Source organism: Mauremys mutica, chromosome 7 (assembly GCF_020497125.1).
Source record: "Mauremys mutica isolate MM-2020 ecotype Southern chromosome 7, ASM2049712v1, whole genome shotgun sequence".
Lineage (NCBI taxonomy): Eukaryota > Metazoa > Chordata > Testudines > Geoemydidae > Mauremys > Mauremys mutica.
Window position 1 is genome coordinate 39,532,675 of NC_059078.1, and position 21,262 is coordinate 39,553,936.

Genomic DNA, 21,262 nt, shown 5'->3' on the forward strand with positions numbered 1-21,262 from the left:
AGGCAAATAGCCCCTGGCTGGGGTGAGAGCTTCTGAACATCTGCCCATCTCCTGCCCAGCAATTAATTCTGGCCCTCCTGACCTGATACCGGTGAAATTCCTCAGACTCCATTTTGTGTCACAAGCTTCCATTTTGAAAAAGCAAAAGTCAATCCACCGTTGGAAGCTGCAGGTCACATGATATTGCTGAGCGTGTGCATTACAAATGTAGGCTAAAGGTCACAGCCACTGATTGTAGGTAAAAAGGTCATAACTGAATGAATCTAAGCTAAACATTACGAAAGTGATAAACAATGATTGACAGATAATGGCCCACGTGGGCTGACAGTCAGCTAGCCAACAGAATGTAAACAAGTAAGATGATATAACAGATAACCAATGAAATGCTGAGTCTAAAAACAGATAGATTTCCCATGACAAAATAAATGTTTAATGTTTTTGTGGGAAAACAGGTAGACCCACTTGAGAAGCAATTCCTAACGAGACAGATAACACTTTTGGTGGGTTTTGTAGAAAACATAATTGTGAACAGGAGGAGAACCAAAAAACAGAATCCTGCAAGTTGAGATGATAGGAACTAGAGTTATAATCTGCATTCCTGCCATAGTCTATGCGTTACTCAGGGAACTTAGCACTCAGGTCTTATTATCTGGCTAAGTGCAAAATAACATAAAAAATGACAGCAAAGAAAGGAAAATTAAATGGTAATGAATTTAGGTTAGGAAAAATGGGGTTAGAGGATTTTGTTTTAAAATATCAGAATGGCCCTTGGAAGCCTGGTGCTTTTATTGGACCTGATGCATATCGCCAATTATATGAGCAATGGGATAAGCCTAAGAAAAAAGGAATTTGTACAGGAGGCCCAAACAAAAAGGTAAATAAAATGGCTGCCCTACAGGGTTTACAAATGGTAACTGCTGTTTTGAACAAAGAGGTTGTTAATTTTAGAACAAGAGAGAAAAAAACAAGAATTAAATTAGAAAAGGAGTTTATTAAATTAGAGAAGGAAAGATTAGTGGAAGAAAAGAAATTGGTAGATAATCTCAGGCAGAAATACAGGTGCTAGAAAAAAAGAGGGACAAGGAATTGGACAGTTTAAGAGCGGAGGCTGACGATATGTGGAGAGCCACTATGCTAGCACCGACTACCCAAACTGTTATCTCAGAGAAGGTATTAGAGGAGAAATAAAAGGCACGAGCTAATTCAAAGGCAGAAGCTGCTAACTTAAAAGGAGAAGCTGACATCCTAAAGGTAGAGGCTGACACTCCAAGAAAAACTGCCTTAACACATGAAGCCCAGGCTATAGCCACGCACAAAGAGGCAAATGAGGCACATATAGACCAGGACAAGTTAAGGTGGAAGTGGCAGAGTGGAAACAAAAAGTGTTAGATGGGCAAGCTGCAGTGAGAGCTGTGCTTACAGATGTCAAGGAGGAAAATAAGCTTAGCCACGAGGCCTGTCAGTGCCAAAAATATGCTCTGAAAAGTGAGTTGCAAGTGAGAAAAGGAGTGAGACTGCAGGAAAGAGACCTATACAATTCTTCTCTGCAGTGGTTTAGCAGTGTGGCTGACTGGGTTTAGTACAGCCCAAAGGACTCACAAGTGGGATGAGGTGGTAAATTCTTCCATAGGTGTAATATGCAGCAGGTTATAAAATCCTCAAACCCTTACTCCCTGGCTTGAGGACACAGTTCAGGGAGTAGGGGCATCCCCAAAACAAATTCCCTGACCGACTAACTAACTGAAAGATGGTGCACTCACAATCTCCATGAATGATCCTCAGGTTCGAAGATGACGCAGGATCCCTCAGTCACTGCAGAGGGGCTGCTGTCTGCTGTCAGGGATCCTGCTCAAGCAGGAATCAGGCTGCGTTGGTCCCAGGGTTTCCCTTACCACAAAGGGGTGCAGGGCTCAAGGTAGGTTATACAACTACACTAACATCCACACTGTAACCTCCTAGCCCAGCCTCCAGTCACACACTCAGCAGGCAGCTTGCCTGGACTAGCAGCCAGAGCAGAGCTGAGCATGTGCTGACTAGTCTCACTTTGGGAGCTGGAGGGTGAACCCAGTCTGGCTGGGGAATATTCCCAGCAAACACTACAAATTGGGAATCCTCAGTGGGGAAGGAAAAACCCACCTGAAAGATCTGCTGGCAGGTCCCTAGAAGCCAGTTCTCAGGGGAGACCTTGCCTGCAGGCCTGAGACTCACCAGCTCCCCACACAGCCAGTCTTGCCCTTGCCCTGGCTGGCTCCAGACAGACTCCAAAATGGCTTCTCTCTGGGAGGGCCTGTCACTCCCTATTGGTTGCCGGGCAGACTCTGAGTCTGCTTTGGCTCCCCCTCCCTACCAGAGACAGTGTGCCTCTCCCTGAGCCTGGGGCAAATTGCCCCTCTTGCCCCCCCCCCCCTCTGGGCGGCCCTGGGTTGAAAAGCTGCAGCAAACAGGTGATAAGCAGTGGCAGGAAACTGAAATATTAAAAGAGCAAGATTGCTGCTAGGGGAAACTGCCATAAAGGCAGCAATAGCTGTGGTTCTGGATTCAGAGTCTCAGTAGACTGTGATTAGACATGCACATTGCTGGCAAGAAGCAGCTTGCTCGTAGAAGGAGCTGCAGGCTGTGCAGCGTGGCTCAGGGAAGCGGTGCTTTGGGAAGCATTGGGGGAAAACCCCCTGTGTTTATACATTTGGGGGAGAGGATCAGGGTTAACCCTGGTACAGAGCCAGAGAACTTTTCTGAATTTCCCTATGGAAGTAATGACAATAGCCTAGAAAGGGAAGTGGCAAAGTCTTTCTTTACAGAAGGGGACTCTGACTTCCGGAAAAGAAACAGTGGTTAAAGGAACAAAACAGAGCCATGGATGGCTTGGGAGTTGGTGTATGAAAAAGCTGTATGTAAAATACAAAACAAAGGGTGGCCATCCCAAAAAAGGAAGATTGAGAAGGTATCAGTTTCTGACAATGGTCCTCAGCAAAGAGGGGGCCAACAAAATAAAGGGGAGATAAAAGTTCTAATAGGGGAAAATGGAGAGCCCCTGATTCATTCAGGAGTTTGGTTTGGAAGCGACTATTGTGATATGAGAGAAGGGACCAAATTGACAGGTTATCTATCCACTGCCGAGCTGCTCGAAGCTTAGCAGATCAGAAGGGAGCTGAACCCCACCATCAAAGAAGTAGCGTACGGAGGCCAGATGCCCCCAATCTCCCCAGTGTCAACACAAGATCATGCTGATGGCACATTTTGATCGGGATACCTGGGGAGCCCTACAAAAGATGTGAAGCTTACTAATGGAAAATATTACAAGGATTTAATAAAGCAGAGAGTAAAATTCCATTTTAAAATAGTGGAGTGTATAATTGTTTAAAAAGAATAATCAAATTATCTAGTTATAATTAGTAGTCTTGAAGTTAGACTAGTAAGTAATCCCAATTCTATTTCTTTACTTAGTATAGAGGAATTACCAGAAAAGAAAAGAATTCAGAAGAATGGACCAGGAGTTCCAGGAGCAAAGGCAAGGATTGGTACATTTTACAGATTCTGTTTATTTAAAGAGGCCCCCCTCTTTAAAACTATGTCCAGGAATAGTAGCACAGCTCATAGTGGATGAGTGGGGAAGGCCAATGACTCAAGTAGTCATTGAGGAAGGTGTTTATAGCCAGTGGTGCTATCTGAATAGGGAGGCCACTTGCTCTCTTCTAATTGTCCCAGATGGTAACCAATGAATGTTTAGAAATGATTCCCCAGTATTATGGAAGACAATATTTGGGATCATTGGATATAGAAGTTTAGTCCCCTTAATTTCTTTTATGAAATTCCAAATAGGGGCAAAAGATTTAAAAGGATGATTTTTGTTAAAGAGCATAGGAAACTATGGTGTTATTGGTATTGATATTAAAGAAAACCTCAATGTTACAACTGATTTAGTAAATAAAGGTTCTCTTGGAAATTACATATTTTTATTAGTTCATTAGTTATTAAATATTTTGGATGTTTTCTACATTTTCAAATATATTTATTTTAATTACAACACAGAATACAAAGTTTACAGTTGTCACGTTCTATTATTATTTTTATTACAAATATTTACATTGTAAAATGATAAACAAAAGAAATGGCATTTCTCAATTCAACTCCTACAAGTATTGTAGTGCAATCTCTATCATGAAAGTGCAACTTACAGGTGTAGAATTATGTACCAAAAATAACTGGACGCAAAAATAAAACAATGTAAAACTTTAGAGCCGACACAGCCACACAGTTCTACTTCTTGTCCAACCAATCACTAAGACTAACAAATATTTTCACATTTAGAGGAAATAATGCTGCCCACTTCTTATTTACAATGTCACCTGAAAGGGAGAACAGGCATTTGCATGGTACTGTTGTAGCCGGTGTTCCAAGAAAGTTACGTGCCAGGTGTCCTACATATTTGTATGCCCCTTTATGCTTCAGCCGCCATTCCAGAGGGCATGCTTTCATGTTGATGACACTCATTAAAAAAATGTGTTAATTAAATTTGTGACTGAACTCTTTGGAAGAGAGTGGCATGTCTCCTTCTCTGTTTTACCCACATTCTGCCCTATGTTTCATGTTCTAGCAGTCTCGGATGATGACCTAGCATGTTGTTCCTTTTAAGAACACTTTTACTGCAGATTTGACAAAACGCAAAGAAGGTACCAATGTGAGATTTCTAAAGATAGCTACAGACCTCAAGCCCAAGGTTGAAGAATCTGAAGTGCCTTCCAAAATCAGAGAGGGACAAGACGTGGAGCATGCTCTCAGCGGTCTTGAAAGAGTAACATCCCGATGCAAAAACTACTGAACCTGAACCACCAAAAAAGAAAATCAAACTTCTCCTGGTGATATCGGCTCAGATGGTGAAAATGAGCATGCGCTGGTCCTCACTGCTTTGGATCATTATCGAGCAGAACCCATCATCAGTATGGATGTATGTCCTCTGGAATGGTGGTCAAAGCATGAAGGCACACATGAATCTTTAGCACATCTGGCATGTAACTATCTTGCGACGCCAGCTACAACAGTGCCATTTGTAAGTTTAATTTTCATGATAAAGAGATTGTACTACAGTACTTGTAGGAGTACTTGTATGAGGTATTGAAAATTACTATTTCTTTTGGGTTTTACCGTGCAAATATTTGTTATAAAAATATAAAAAATATCAACTGAGCACTGCACACTTTGTATTCTATGTTGTAACTGAAATCAATATATTTGAAAATGTAGAAAACTTCCAAAAATATATCAATAAATGGTGTTCTATTAGTGTTTAACAATGCAATTAATTGCAATTAATTTTTAAAATTTCTTGACAGCCCTACTTCCTAAACGAACAAAGGATCCCAAAACTGTTTGGCTTGCATTAGCCCCAAAGGACATAAAAACTCACTAATTGTAGAAGCTTTGATGATAGAGGCTTTATTATCGAAGCTTTTCATGTGTGTTTCTCTTGGTTTTAAAGAAATGGGATTGGAGTTTAACAACGGCAACAATGATAGCTCCAGCCCATCTCCATTAAATTATTCACTTTCTCCCCAAAAGAATAATTCTCTTTAACATCATCTAAGAGACTGTCACGTACAGGGGGTTCCTCCTCAAATCTCTCTCCAACTAAAGGAAAGGGAATAAGGGATGCTCAAATTACAGCTTAGTTTTCATTTCCAATACTTTAATTTTTTTTCCTGCCTGTTCTGTATTGTTAAAAAAGGGTGAAAAAGACTTAGGGCTTACCTACACTGGCAATTTACAGAGCTGCAACTTTCTCGCTCAGGAGTGTAAAAAAAACCAACAACACACCCCTGAGCGCAGCACACAGGTCACGTTAAAGCGCTGCCATGGCAGAGCTTTAGCATTGCCAGTATAGACTAGCCTTTAGAATGGTTTGTTTGCCATGGTACTAAGCAAAGTCTCTATACCAAACCCCAAACCTGGTTTCAAATTGTCTGATATTGGACAGTGACACAGTCATGCTAACACTTTGGGGGCTTTTGGCCCATTTACTCCAGCTAAATTAATACATCACCGTCCCCTGTCAATGCACGTCAGCTAACTGAATCCATTCAGCTCCCCCCTCCACCGCAATGCACCCTGGCAACCACATGCCATTCATCTCTCCCACTCCAAACGCATGCCAGAGTCCAAAAGCAATTCAGCTGCCTCCTCTCACAAGGCTCACCAGTGACCAAAAAACAAATCAGTGCCCTTCTCCCGGCTCCTCCTCAACTCAGCTTGGTGAAAAAATAAAAATTCAACTCTTTCCTCCACCCGTCAAACTGACCACCACAGCAACCCAAACTGATTTAACTTCCCTTACAGCAACACCCAAAACCAAAGCCATTTCCCACAAGCCCAACATGTCCTAGCAACTAAACCCATTTCAGCTCCCAGCCCTACACTCTGGAGTAACAAAAGACAATGCCACTGCCTCTCCCAGCAACCACACCCAATTCATCACCAAAACAAAACTAATTCAACTTCCCCTCCCACCAAAAAAAAAAAAAATCACTCCTACAAAAAGCAACTCATCCAACTCCCTCAAATTCATTCCAAAAGGAAATTCACTCTCCCTCTTGTAGCCCATAGAACTAGCTGTAGCATTTATTTTATTTGGCAGTAACACAAGGAACCTACAGGCCTCTACCCTACAAGACATTGGCTTCAGCAGTTAGCATAAGGCTTGAAGCCTTCGAACTCTGGCCCAGATAATGGCCTAATGGTTGCCCTTAAGTTTGGGGGAACTGGGAACAGAGTTTGAAGGGAGAAGTCGGTCCATTACAACATCAGCAACCCGCATGAACATGAGCTAACACCAGCTTTTGGAAATCTTAGGATAGAACATCTGCAGAAGTCTGACCAAAACAGTGCCATGGCAACAAATTGATGTCCCTTACAATAAGCTGAGATCATTAATAAACTAACCTACAGGAGAAGGGCAACCCAAGATGAGCAGGGCGAGGACATTCAAGGAAGAGGCAAGAAACCCCCACTGAATATACATGGGACATAGTGGCATCAGCATAACATATGATAAAAGGTGTTACCCAGCCTGCCTGCAGGAGGAAAGAGAAATGTAGCCCTTGGGAGATACTAGGATGATAGCCACTGGTGATGATAAGGAAGGTGAGGGCTAGCATATCAGGTTGTTCTCCAAAGGATGGTGGAGTATATGGATGTTCAGATGTACATTCTGTATCACCTCTATCTACCTTGCTGGGTTAGAGTGTTTGTGACTTTGCTAAATGTATTAACTACTGTAAATGCGGAAGGGTTCCTAAAATGTAAGTGTTACAACTATGCCCATCAGGATTTCCAGCTAAATATTAATTTTAATAATACTAGGCCTGATCTTGGGACAAGAACCTATCAAACCTCAGAGAGAGAACTGGGAATTCTGAAGTAATCAATAGAATTAAGAGAAGATTCATAGATTGGGCCAAACCCCTCTCCCTACTTCTCACCAGTGATCCAAATCAATTTAACTCTGCTCTCAATGCACCCCATTGCACAAAATAATTATTTGGCCCTCCCCCAAATCATCCTAGGAATGAAAAACACACTGCTTTACCTAAAAAGAAGAGACTAGGTGGTTTTATCCCTATTCTATCCCTGGGGCAGGGTTGTTAAGTAATTTTGGCAAGTCACAGACAACCAGGAGCATAACTACAATGGGAAACCAGCTATCTTGATTCTCAAGCTTCCCTTCTAAACTCCGCTTGAATTAACTATTGTCCCAGATGTTATAAATTACTATTACTAAATCGGAGGCTGAATGCAGACAGACACAACAGAAGCCAGGCATTTTATGTTTCCCGTGCTAAGCTCTCAGGATCATAAATTCACAAAAAGGGCCTCGGTCATTTGAGCTAAAGAAGAATCACTCTCAGATCTCCTTAACATTTGGGCTTTTATTCTCTTTCTGGGCTAGAGAGGGCAAGATAAACACAAAAACTTGGGCAGACCAAGCAGGGACGCACACATACATAAGACCAATATATTCCCTTTGTAGGAGATAGCACCTAGTTGTTATGGCGATTGTGGTACACCTTTCATTATGGCATCACCTGGCTCACCCATAGCTATTGGGGCACTGAGCTCGAGTCAGTGGTCAGCTTGGCCTCTGGGCGAGCTGGTTGGCGCCTCGTGATATTTTAATCATTACGAGACTTGGCATACAGGCCTGCGATAGAATTAAGTGCATTTTTTCAGATGGCCAATGTAACACAATAAAATCCAAAATCCCATTGACTTTAATCAGATTGTAGCTTTCAGAAAATGTCCATATGGTGGGTCTGTGTGGTGGAGCTCTACTACATCTGGAGATTCAGCAGAAATTCTCACTAATTTAGGCTCTGGTGGGTAGATTAGGGATTAAGCAAAACTCCTCACTCACTTCAGGCATTGATTAACTTTAATTTTGGCAATCCTCGACCTTTGAGGTGTCTCACTTTATTCATCTTGAAAACAGGGATAATGATAAGTATTTAAAAAATTATGAATTAATTATTCTTCGGCTTTTTGAGGTCCTTGAAAGCACAATGTTATGTTATTTAAGGGCCTTATTCCAAACCAATTGCATTCATTCAGTGGTGACCCTATGGACTCCAGTGAACTTTCAATCACACCCTTAGTGCTGATAATGTTATTAATAGAAATAGAATATGATTCATTTTATGGCTGATAAATATCCTAATATCTATCATCACTTAGTCTCTGTTTATACTTCTTTAAAACAGAGATAATAGTTACCTACTCCACAGTGTACATTCTGGCTTAATAATTGTTGCCACTTTTAAGAATCTTGGAAGCAAGTTAGTTGCTAGATGAGTGCAGGCAGTATGACTGGTATCAAAAAAGTCATTCTTGAAAAGTTCAGTATTTAAGAACATTTATCAATATTTCCTTAAAGACACCAACATTTTTGAAGTTCCTATTGGGCTTTGACTGGACTAGTCTCTAGAGAGGGCACTATGATCACGAACGCTTGGGTAGGCAGGGCAAGGCTGTATGTCCATTGCCCTTTTATGGAGATCAGACCTGGTTGGCATGGCACACCCCTCATTATGAAGTCCCCTGGCGCAAGACCAGCCATCAGTGCATTCAGCTCAGGTCAGTGCTCAGTTTTATATCAGGTAGTGGGTTGCTGAATTGCAGCTATTTTAGAAGTTCTGCCCACTTCCTGGGTTAGAGATTTCAAACATACTCATGAGATACTTTAATCACCCTGATATCTGCTGGGAGAGCAATACAGCAGTGCACAGACAATCCAGGAAGTTTCTGGAAAGTGTAGGGGACAATTTCCTGGTGCAAGTGCTGGAGGAACCAACTAGGGGGAAAGCTCTTCTTGACCTGCTGCTCACAAACAGGGAAGAAATAGTAGAGGAAGCAATAGTGGATGGGAACCTGGGAGGCAGTGACCATGATATGGTCGAGTTCAGGATCCTGACAGAAGGAAAAAAGGAAAGCAGTAGAACAGAGACCCTAGACTTCAGAAAAGCAGACTTTGACTCCCTCAGGGAACTGATGGGCAAGGTCCCCTGGGAGAATAACATGACGGGGAAAGGAGTCGAGGAAAGCTGGCTGTATTTTAAAGAAACCTTATTGAGGTTGCAGGAACAAACCATCCCGATGTGTACGAAGAAAAGTAAATATGGCAGGCGACCAGCTTGGCTTAACAGTGAAATCCTTGCTCGTCTTAAACACAAAAAAACAGCTTACAAGAAGTGGAAGATTGGACAAATAACCAGGGAGGAGTATAAAAGTATTGCTCAGGCATGCAGGTGTGAAATTAGGAAGGCCAAATCACACTTGGAGTTGCAGCTAGCCGAAGATGTTAGGAGTAACAAGAAGGGTTTCTTTAGGTATGTTAGCAACAGGAAGAAAGTCAAGGAAAGTGTGGGCCCCTTGCTGAATGAGGGAAGGAACCTAGTGACAGAGGATGTGGAGAAAGCTAGTGTACTAAATGCTTATTTTGCCTCTGTCTTCACAGACAAGGTCAGCTCCCAGACAGCTGCACTCTGCAGCACGGTATGGGGAGGAGGTGACCAGCTCTCTGTGGAGAAAGAAGTAGTTCGGGACTATTTAGGAAAGCTGGACGAGCACAAGTCCATGGGGCCGGATGCGCTGCATCCGAGGGTACTAAAGGAGTTGGCCGATGAGATTGCAGAGCCATTGGCCATTATCTTTGAAAAATCATGGCGATCGGGGGAGGTCCCGGACGACTGGAAAAAAGCTAATGTAGTGCCCATCTTTAAAAAAGGGAAGAAGGCAGATCAAGGGAACTACAAGCCAGTCAGTCTCACCTCAGTCCCTGGAAAAATCATGGAACAGGTCCTCAAGGAATCAATCTTGAACCACTTAAAGGAGGGGAAAGTGATCAGGAACAGTCAGCATGGATTCACCAAGGGCAAGTCATGCCTGACTAACCTAATTGCCTTCTATGATGAGATAACCGGCTCTGTGGATGAGGGGAAAGCAGTGGATGTGCTATTTCTGGACTTTAGCAAAGCTTTTGATACAGTCTCCCACAGTATTCTTGCCAGCAAGTTAAAGAAGTCTGGGCTGGATGAATGGACGGTAAGGTGGATAGAAAACTGGCTAGATGGTCGGGCTCAACGGGTAGTGATCAATGGTTCCATGTCTAGTTGGCAGCCGGTATCAAGTGGAGTGCCCCAAGGGTCGGTGCTGGGGCCGGTTTTATTCAATATCTTCATTAACGATCTGGAGGATGGTGTGGACTGCACCCTTAGCAAGTTTGCAGATGACACTAAACTGGGAGGAGTGGTTGATACGCTCGAGGCTAGGGCTAGGATACAGAGGGACCTAGACAAATTAGAGGATTGGGCCAAAAGAAATATGATGAGGTTCAACAAGGACAAGTGCAGAGTCCTGCACTTAGGATGGAAGAATCCCATGCACTGTTACAGACTAGGGACCGAATGGCTGGGCAGCAGTTCTGCAGAAAAGGACCTAGGGGTTACGGTGGACGAAAAGCTGAATATAAGTCAACAGTGTGCCCTTGTTGCCAAGAAGGCTAATGGCATTTTGGGTTGTATAAGTAGGGGCATTTCCAGCAGATCGAGGGATGTGATCATTCCCCTCTACTCAGCACTGGTGAGGCCTCATTTGGAGTACTGTGTCCAGTTTTGGGCCCCACACTACAAGAAGGATGTGGACAAATTGGAGAGAGTCCAGCAGAGGGCAACAAAAATGATTAGGGGGCTGGAGCACATGACTTATGAGGAGAGGCTGAGGGAACTGGGATTGTTTAGTCTGCAGAAGAGAAGAATGAGGGGGGATTTGATAGCTGCTTTCAACTACCTGAAAGGAGGTTCCAAAGAGGATGGATCTAGACTGTTCTCAGTGGTAGAAGATGACTGAACAAGGAGTAATGGTCTCAAGTTGCAGAGGGGGAGGTTTAGGTTGGACATTAGGAAAACCTTTTTCACTAGTAGGGTGGTGAAGAACTGGAATGGGTTACCTAGGGAGGTAGTGGAATCTCCTTCCTAAGAGTTTTTTAAGGTCAGGCTTGACAAAGCCCTGGCTGGGATGATTTAGTTGGGTTTGGTGCTGCTTTGAGCAGGGGGTTGGACTAGATGACCTCCTGAGGTCCCTTCCAACCCTGAGATTCTATGATTCTATGATACCTAAAGCAGCTCCTTTATGATCCGAGGGCAGCACCCTGTGTATTATCCAGTTCTGTGGTGCATGATGGGTACATCTGGGAAAGGACTAGTCAAAGAGCACATGCTGGAATGCAGCACCCAGGGCTGCATATTATGACATTTCTTTACATAAGGGCTCTGGGAGAGTTAACGGCCACAGCGAGGCAGAGGAGTTATTTCACTCTTGGTTGAAAATGCTGGTTTGTCATTTATTTTGTGGGACATTAACTGAATTGAAAAAGCAGCTGGTGTGTGGGGTAAAGAAGCTACATGCCTCTCCAAGGGCTACCAGCCTAATTTTGGACTTCTCTTGAAGGAACTAGCAGAGCAGTCCATTGTCACACTTGCTCACTGGGGCCTTCTGAAGAGAACGATTTCCATATTTCTGTTGTATGAGAGATATGGAAACAGTTTGACTCCCAGGTCCAGCTGCACAAATCACATCATTGCTGGATAAATTCCTGTCCTGTGACATTTATGAGGTGGTAATCACCTGGGGGAAAGTCCTTCAAATGTCAATTATAATCCCTTCCCTAGCTAGTGATCAGAGGTTTTTATGTATTACCAATCACCAGAGCATCTATGGATTTTATAGACTAACAGACGTTTTGCAGCATGAGCTTTCGTGGGTGAATACCCACTTCTTCGGATGCAAGAAGTCTGTTAGTCTATAAGGTGCCACAGGATTCTTTGCTGCTTTTACAGATCCAGACTAACACGGCTACCCCTCTGATCTATGGATTTTGCTCCTGCAGAGTATAGTGATAATAAAACAAGAGGATAGTCATGATGAGAAACATACCTTCTCCTGAGTAGCTTCATTGCTGATCAGGTTTGAGTGGAATTTGGCTGATTATCCACTCTATGTCTCCTACTCCCACCCACATCATTTAAGATTCTCCACTATATGAATCTCCCATCAATTCAACTAACTCCGTTCTTCTTTATCTATCCTCCATGGACCATCAGAAGTAAACACAGCCCTTTCTGATGGTTTGAAGAAATAAACTCAATACAAATGAAATGATTATTGAGAAAGTACATGGAAAGGGAAATCTTTCAAAATCATCTACAGTGTGAACACTAGAGAATACACTGATTTAAGTCATTTCTCAACATCTCCAGTGATGGAACCTCAATTAGTATTCCAGGCAATTTACTCCTTTTGTCAGAGCATTGCCGTTTAACTCCCTAGAAAATTTGATTAATGTCTAGTGTGAATGTCTGTTTTTATCCAGTTAAAATCTGAGTATCATCAGAAGAGGATGGACTACATAAAATAAATGCTGGATTCTTGGTAAGAAAAGAATTTTGCATTACACATATTGTATCGTGTGGGCAGTTGGGAAAGATGAGTGTTAAAGTCACATAGTTAAGCCAACAATCTCCGAATGGCACATAGACTATCAGCTTCCCAGATAACCCTGCAGGCTGTTCTTAGTATCGAACATCTCATGTCTCCTTCTTAATCTCTTGACTTTTGTGTTGCTGAATGTCCGGGTTCCTCCCAGAGATCCCGTTCCTCAATATCCTTTTTCTAGGTACCTGAAAGATTCATTAAGCCAATATTTTCAATGGGGTTTCCTGTTCAATATTGGATTCAGCAGTGATTTAGCTCCTCTACTCTTCCCTGTTTTCCTTATAGCACAGTCCCTAAATTGCTGTGCTTATTGATAAATTATTATTGTTGGGAACTCACTACTAATATTTTGTTGTTTCCATTTTATTTAGGATGAAGGCTCCATCGAGGGCCAGACCCGATATCCACAGCAAATTTGCTGCATCTCTGTGGCCCCCTCACTGCCTTCTTTATCCCCAGTGAAGGCTCCTTATATGCCACAAAGGCATATCAAGCCTCATTCAGGAGGTAATTCTGGGATCAGCTTCTTCCTCACTTGAGTATCTAGCACTTCAGGGAGCCGACTCCCACCATTCGGAAAGTGTAGTTGCAGCAGTCACTGGAATACACTTCCACAGGCAGAGATCTCTATCCTGCCTAGACCCCAGTCAAGTCTGGGTTTAAAATACTCTGGGAGGGCTCAGGCCCTCAGCATTGGACCCGCTTTTCAAGTGATGAGGCTCCTTTTCAAAGAGGAGAAAGAAGGGAGCCAGGGAGAGAAAATGAAGTAATCACATCTCAAGTGTGATGACAGTTTCACTGTCTGTATTTCACTGTAGATTGTAGGGCAGGCGCAAGGTGAGGAAGACCACTACTATGTTGTCAGGGTCTTTATCAAGCCATTTCTACTGTCCAGCCTGGGGAAGGATCAACTGACAGTTCCTTTAAAGAGCGCAATAATCTCTTGTAAGGAGAATATTCCTTAAGATTCAATGCCTCCGAGTAACGTCATGCCTCCTTCCTGATCGGATGGAGTTTTCTCCCTTTGTGACCAAGAGCAACAACAATAGCTCACAGATGTTAAGGTCAGAAGGGATCATCGTGATCATCTAGTCTGACCTCATGCACATTGCAGGCCACAGAACCGCAGGAACCCACTCCTGTAATAGACCCCTAATCTCTGACTGAGTTACTAAGGTCTGACATAACAAAGCACCTGGTGTGATGGCTGAAGGCCATGGAGGGGTTAGGCAGCCATTAGAGAGGAACACCAGTGAGTCTCTCGCCCAATTACGTGATATGAGACTTTTGGGATACTTAGGAGACCGGTTTCCAAAATAGGCTTTGTTATTTTTGCTAGTTAATAAAATACAGCTTTCATTTGAAAATGGAAGGAAATTGGATTAACAGTGATCTTACTGGGAGGCGGGATCGTGTGATGTTATTAACATATATCATAGCATATGGGGAAGCAGGAGATACAGGAGGGAATTGCTCTCCTGATGCTAATATTTCCTTTCCGTTCATTTTATTTTAGGATGAGTGCTCCATCCTGGGCCACTTGAAGACATGACCTTCCTTTTCCTGCCCCCGATCTCTCAGAGGCTCAGATCTACAGGCAGTACAGAGCTTTGCTGGAAGAGAGTGGACCATCTGGCAGAGAGTGAGCATTAGAATTCTAGAATACCAGGTTTGCTGTGACTTAGAACAAGCACAAGTAAAGCAGGGGATTTAGGAGACGAGAGCTGAGGAAGCGTTGTTCTAAGTTATGGCAAACCTGGTGGCTGAACTTTGTGACTTTGTCCTCACCCATAACTTTTTCACATTTGGGTACAACATATACCTTCCAATCAGCGGTACTGCTATTGGGACCCGAATGACCCCACAGTATGCCAACATTTTTATGGCTGACTTGGAACAACGCTTCCTCAGCTCTTGTCCCCTAACACCTCTGCTCTACTTGCGCTACATTGATGACATCATCATCTGGACCCATGGAAAAGAAGCCGTTGAGGAATTGGTATTGGAGCAGAAAACTGTTTGAAGGAGTTGGAGCAGAGAAGATTGGTGTTGGAGCAGAGAACAGTTTGAAGGGAAGCATAGGACAGTTTGGAGAAGTGCTGCGGTGGGCTAGGAAATCCTAGACCCTAGGTAAGGGGCACCTGGCTTGCGCATAGGGAGGGCAGGAAGCTCCCCTGCAAGCTGAAGGGTAGGAGAGGGAAGTAGCCCAGGGGAAGGAACCGTCAGTTCAAGTGGTTCACCACTATCCTCAGGGCCCCTGGGCTGGGACCTGGAGTAGAGGGCGGGCCCATGTCCCTCCCTCTCCACTTCCCTCCTCTAGGACACTAGTGGGGCAATTAATATTCCAATTTAGGGGCAAGAAAAGGCGCCCTGAACCTCCCCCCAAAGAAGAGAAAGCGCCAGACCCATCATAATAGTGCCGGCAATTTGCCACATGTGGTGTCAGGGGTGGGCTGTGCGTGCTGGGGACTTAAACCAGTGTTAGCCAAAACCCTTCCATCCTTAAGATGGACGATATGGTCAAGGCCCTAATACAAGCCACCAAGGCCCAGCAGGAGGCTACCCGAGTCCAAGCAGCTGCCCAACAGGAGGCGACTCGGATGCAGCAGGAGACTAATCATCTGTTGATGAGTCAGGTTGCCCAGGACCGGGCCCTGCTAAAAGACCTGGTGAACCAGATGAAGGCCCTTATGGAACTGAACCGCAACTGTGAAAGGACCTGGACCATACGGGCCAGCCATTGCCTACAGAAAATGACACGGGAGGATGATGTTGAGGTATATCTCCTGTCTTTTGAAAGAGCAGCCCTGGGGGAGGCCTGGCCCTGAGATCAGTGGTCTGGTATCCTCACCCCATTCCTGTGTGGGGAGGCCCAGAAGGTCTACTACGATATGGCCGCAGAGCCTGCAGCAGATTACCCCCAGCTGAAGGCAGAGATCCTGGCCAGATCCGGAGTAATGACGGCATTGCGAGCCCAGAGGTTCCAGGAGTGGCAGTATACGGAGGACAAGACACCCCGATCAGAACTGTTTGACCTGATCCACCTGACCCGGAAATGGCTGCGCCCTGAGGCCCTCAGCTCTGAGAAGATGATGTAGGTCCTGGTACTGGACCGGTATATGAGGGGGCTACCACCAGGCCTCCGGGCTTGGGTTGGCCAGAATGACCCCTCCACCTATGATGAGTTGGTCTCCCTCATGGAAAGACAGCTGGCAGCCCGTGAACTGTTCCAGACCCCAGGCAGGGAGACACGGCTATCCAGGAAGCCAACCCCAAACCCAAGGCCCTGGACTGTCGAGAACTACAGGAGAACTGTAACAGGGAGGAAAGACACCGAGGAATGGCCTGAGGCCAAGAAGGGACCTGGGGGTTTGGGAAGAGAGGTGGGGGGCCTGCCAAATAGCCCCAGGCAGAGGGTGACGACCAGAATAAGGGGGCGGTGTTATGAGTGTGGGGAATTGGGGCATATAGCAGCCCAATGCCCCAACAGGGAAGAACCTATGCAGTGTAATCTGGGGAATTATGGGGAGCAATGTGCCCTAATTGGCCTGGTAGAGGTCCCAATGACCTCACATGGGTATACAAGATCAGTAAAAATGAATGGTATTAAGACCATAGCATTAATAGATTCCGGGAGTGCTGTCATGCTGGTCTCGGGGAAGTTGGTGGGGTGAGACCAACTAACTCGGGCCAAAAACACAGGGGTAACATGCGTTCATGGCACCGTGAATTTCTACCCCACAATCCCAGTACAGATTGAGATCCAGGGGAATACTACCAGGGTGACTGCAGGGGTGGTCCCCAAGCTCCCCTACTCTGTCTTAATTGGTAGGGACTTCCCTGGGTTTGAGAGCTTACTTACCCCAATAGAGGCTGAGATGGAGGCACCTACAGATAGCCTCACCCCAATGTTTGCCAAATTTGCTCCAGAGTTATTCTCATCCCCTGGGAAACCCCGAAAGTCTAGGTGGGAAAGGAGGGCAGATAACAGATTAGGGACCAGGATTCTAGCAGAGAATCAAAAAACTTCCCTTGTGGGTAGGCAAACCCGCTCAGGAGGCCAGGAGATAATTCAGGCCAGGGAGGACTCGGAGGCGGTTCCTAGCCCAAGTAGGAGCAACCCAGGGGGAAGAATAGAAATAGGCACCCTAGAATTAGGTCAGATCGGTACTGCACGTAAGAATTTTGGGCAGGACCAGGCCAATGATACGCTATATGCGAATGTGAGGGAGGAGGTAGTGGAAGTAAATGGCGTACCTGTGGAAGGAAAGATCAAAGGCCCAAGGCCATATTATGTGCTCAAAAGCAATCTCTTGTACAGGATAGAGCAAATACGAGGGGAAGAAGTAGAGCAACTCTTAGTCTCACCGAAACACACAAGGGCAGTATTAGAGTTAGCTCACAGTCATCTATTTGGGGGACATCTAGGAGTAGATAAGACATTGGATAGAGTCCTCAGAAGGTTTTATTGGCCAGGGATATGCGCGGAAGTCCAGCGCTATTGTGCCTCCTGCCCTGAATGCTAGTTGCATAGCCCCCGACCTTATTTGCGGGCCCCATTAGCACCTTTGCCTATTATTGAAGTCCCTTTCAAGAGGATAGCCATGGACATAGTGGGCCCACTGGAAAGATCGGCATGGGGCCACCCAAACGTACTAGTCATCCTTGACTACGCCACGTGATATCCAGAAGCCATTCCTTTAAGAAACCCCATATCCAAGGCAATAGCAAAAGAACTACTACAAGTTTTTGCCAGAGTGGGCATCCCTAAGGAGATCCTGACAGACCAAGGAATCCCTTTCATGTCAAAATTAATGAAGGACTTATGTGCCCTACTCCGCATCCAGGCCATACAGACCTCAGTCTACCATCCACAAACAGATGGACTGGTTGAGCAGTTTAATCGTACCCTTAAAAGTATGTTCCGGAAGGTGGTAGCACAGGATGGAAAAGAGTGGGATGTCCTATCTGATAAAGATATCCACTGTCAGGCTCAGGGTATAAGCTAAATGTATTAACTACTGTAAATGCGGAAGGGTTCCTAAAATGTAAGTGTTGCAACTGTGAACATCAGGGTTCCCAACTAAATAGGAATTTTAATCATACCAGGCCTGATCTTGGGACAAGAACCTGTCAAACCTCAGAGAGAGAACTGGGAATTCTGAAGTAATCAATAGAATTAAGAGAAGATTCATAGATTGGGCCAAACCCCTCTCCCTACTTCTCACCAGTGATCCAAATCAATTTAACTCTGCTCTCAATGCACCCCTAGAGCACAAAATAATTATTTGGCCCTCCCCCAAAGCATCCTAGGAATGAAAAACACACTGCTTTACCTAAAAAGAAGAGACTAGGTGCTTTTATCCCCATTCTATCCCTGGGGCAGGGTTGTTCAGTAACTTTGGCAAGTCACAGACAACCAGGAGCATAACTACAATGGGAAACCAGCTCTCCTGATTCTCAAGCTCCTCTTCTAAACTCCGCTAGAATTAACTATTGTCCCAGATGTTACTAAATCGGAGGCTGAATGCAGACAGACACAACAGAAGCCAGGTACTTTAGGCTCCCTGTGCTAAGCTCTCAGGATCATAAATTGAAAAAAAGGGCCTCAGTCACTTGAACTAAAGAAGAATCACTCTCCGATCTCCTTAACATTTGGGCTTTTATCCTCTTTCTGGGCTAGAGAGGCCAAGATAATCACAAAAACTTGGGCAGACCAAGCAGGGATGCAAACATACATAAGACCCAATATATTCCCCTGGTAGGAGTTAGCACCTAGTTGTCATGGCGATTGTGGTACAGCTTTCATTATGGCATCACCGGGCTCACACATAGCTATTGGGGCACTGAGCTCAAGTCAGTGCTCAACTTGGCCTCTGGGAGAACTGGTTGGCGCTGAGTGATATTTCAATCACTGTGAGACTTGGCAGACAGGCCTGTGATAGAAGTAAGTGAATTTTTTCAGATGGCCAATGTAACACAGCAGTGTAAGCTATATACTAATTGAGTTGTGGTTTCACAGGGGTCTCAGACTAGTTAGTGAGTTCTTAAAACATTTCTTCTGTCCTTGTCAAGCTACACTATGCCCATGTAACACACAAGGAATAAATACAAGGTTGTAACTCAGCATGTGAGGAATTTTAGCAGAATGTCCACTGGCATGGTGAGTCCAACTATAGTATAGTCAGTGAGAGTTTTCTGCTCACTGATACATTTGGACAATAAAATCCAAAATCCCATTGACTTTAATCAGATTGTGGCTTTCAGAAAATGTCCACATGGTGGGTGTGTGTGGTGGGGCTGTACTACATCTGGAGATTCAGCAGGAATTCTCACTCATTTGGGCTCTGGTGGGTAGATTAGGGATTAAGCAAAACTCCTCACTCACTTCAGGCATTGATTAACTTTAATTTTGGCAATCCTCGACCTTTGAGGTGTCTCACTTTATTCATCCTGAAAACGGGGATAATGGTAAGTATTTAAAAAGTTATGAATTAATTATTCTTTGGCATTTTGAGGTCCTTGAAAGCACAATGTTTTGTTATCTAAGGGCCTAATTCCAAACCAATTGCATTCATTCAATGGTGACCCTATGGACTCCAGTGAACTTTCAATCACACCCTTACTGTAGAAAATGTTATTAATATTACCTATATTTATTCATATAAACAGAAAGTGATTTCTTTCATAGCTGATAAATATCCTAATATCATCACTGAGTCTCTGTTTAGTCATCTTTAAAACAGAGATAATAGTTACCTACTCCACAGTGTACATTCTGGCTTAATAATTGTTGCCACTTTTAAGAATCTTGGAAGCAAGTTAGTTGCTAGCTGAGTGCAGGCACTTTGACTAGTATCAAAAAAGTCATTCTTGAAAAGTTCGGTCTTTAAGGACATTTATCAATATTTCCTTAAAGACACCAACCCTATTGTAAGTTCCTGTTGGGCTTTGACTGGACTAGTCTCTAGAGAGGGCCCTATGATCACAAAGGCTTGTGTAGGCAGGGCAAGGCTGTATGTCCATTGCCCTTTTATGGAGATCAGACCTGGTTGGCATGGCACACCCCTCATTATGAAGTCCCCTGGCCCAAGACCAGCCATCAGTGCATTCAGCTCAGGTCAGTGCTCAGCTTTGTATCAGGAAGAGCTGATTAGTGGGTTGCTGAATTGTAACTATTTTAGAAGTTCTGCCCGCTTCCTGGGTTAGGGATTTCAAACATACTCATGAGACACCTAAAGCAGCTCCTAGATGATCCGAGGGCAGCACCCTGTGTATTATCCAGTTCTGTGGTGCATGATGGGTACATCTGGGAAAGGACTGGTCAAAGAGCACATGCTGGAATGCAGCACCTAGGGCTGCATATTATGACGTTTCTTTTCATAAGGGCTCTGGGAGAGTTAACGGCCACAGCGAGGCAGAGGAGTTATTTCACTCTTGGTTGAAAATGCTGGTTTGTCATTTATTTTGTGGGACATTAACTGAATTGAAAAAGCAGCTGGTGTGTGGGGTAAAGAAGCTACATGCCTTTCCAAGGGCTACCAGCCTAATTTTGGACTTCTCCTGAAGGAACTAGCAGAGCAGTCCATTGTCACACTTGCTCACTGGGGCCTTCTGAAGAGAACGATTTCCATATTTCTGTTGTATGAGAGATATGGAAACAGTTTGACTACCAGGCCCAGCTGCACAAATCACATCATTGCTGGATAAATTCCTGTCCTGTGTCATTTATGAGGTGATAATCACCTGGGGGAAAGTCCTTCGAATGTCGATTCTAATCCCTTCCCTAGCTAGTGATCAAAGGCTTGTATGTATTACCAATCACCAGAGCATCTATGGATTTTGCTCCTGCCGAGTATAGTGATAATAAAACAAGATGATAGTCATGATGAGAAACATACCCTTTCCTGAGTAGCTTCCTTGCTGATCAGGTTTGGGTGGAATTTGGCTGATCATCCACTCTACCCCTCCTGCCCCCACCCACATCATTTAAGATTCTCCACTATATGAATCTCCCATCAATTCAACTAACTCCGTTCTTCTTTATCTATTCTCCATGGACCATCAGAAGTAAACACAGCCCTTTCTGATGGTTTGAAGAAATAAACTCAGTACAAAGCAAAGCAGTATCGAGAAAGTACATGAAAGGGAACTCTCTTACAAGATCATCTACAGTGTGGAAAATAGAGAATACACTAATTTAAGTCATTTCCTAACATCTCCAGTG

General features: G+C 44.2%; 1 long non-coding RNA gene across 1 annotated transcript; it reads left to right on the forward strand.

Moving 5' to 3' along the window:
* Positions 1-12,912: 12,912 nt before the first annotated feature.
* Positions 12,913-14,753, forward strand: LOC123374051. Its single transcript, XR_006580991.1, has 3 exons — positions 12,913-12,972; positions 13,407-13,542; positions 14,552-14,753. It is a non-coding gene; the product is annotated as an uncharacterized LOC123374051 (long non-coding RNA).
* Positions 14,754-21,262: the final 6,509 nt, after the last annotated feature.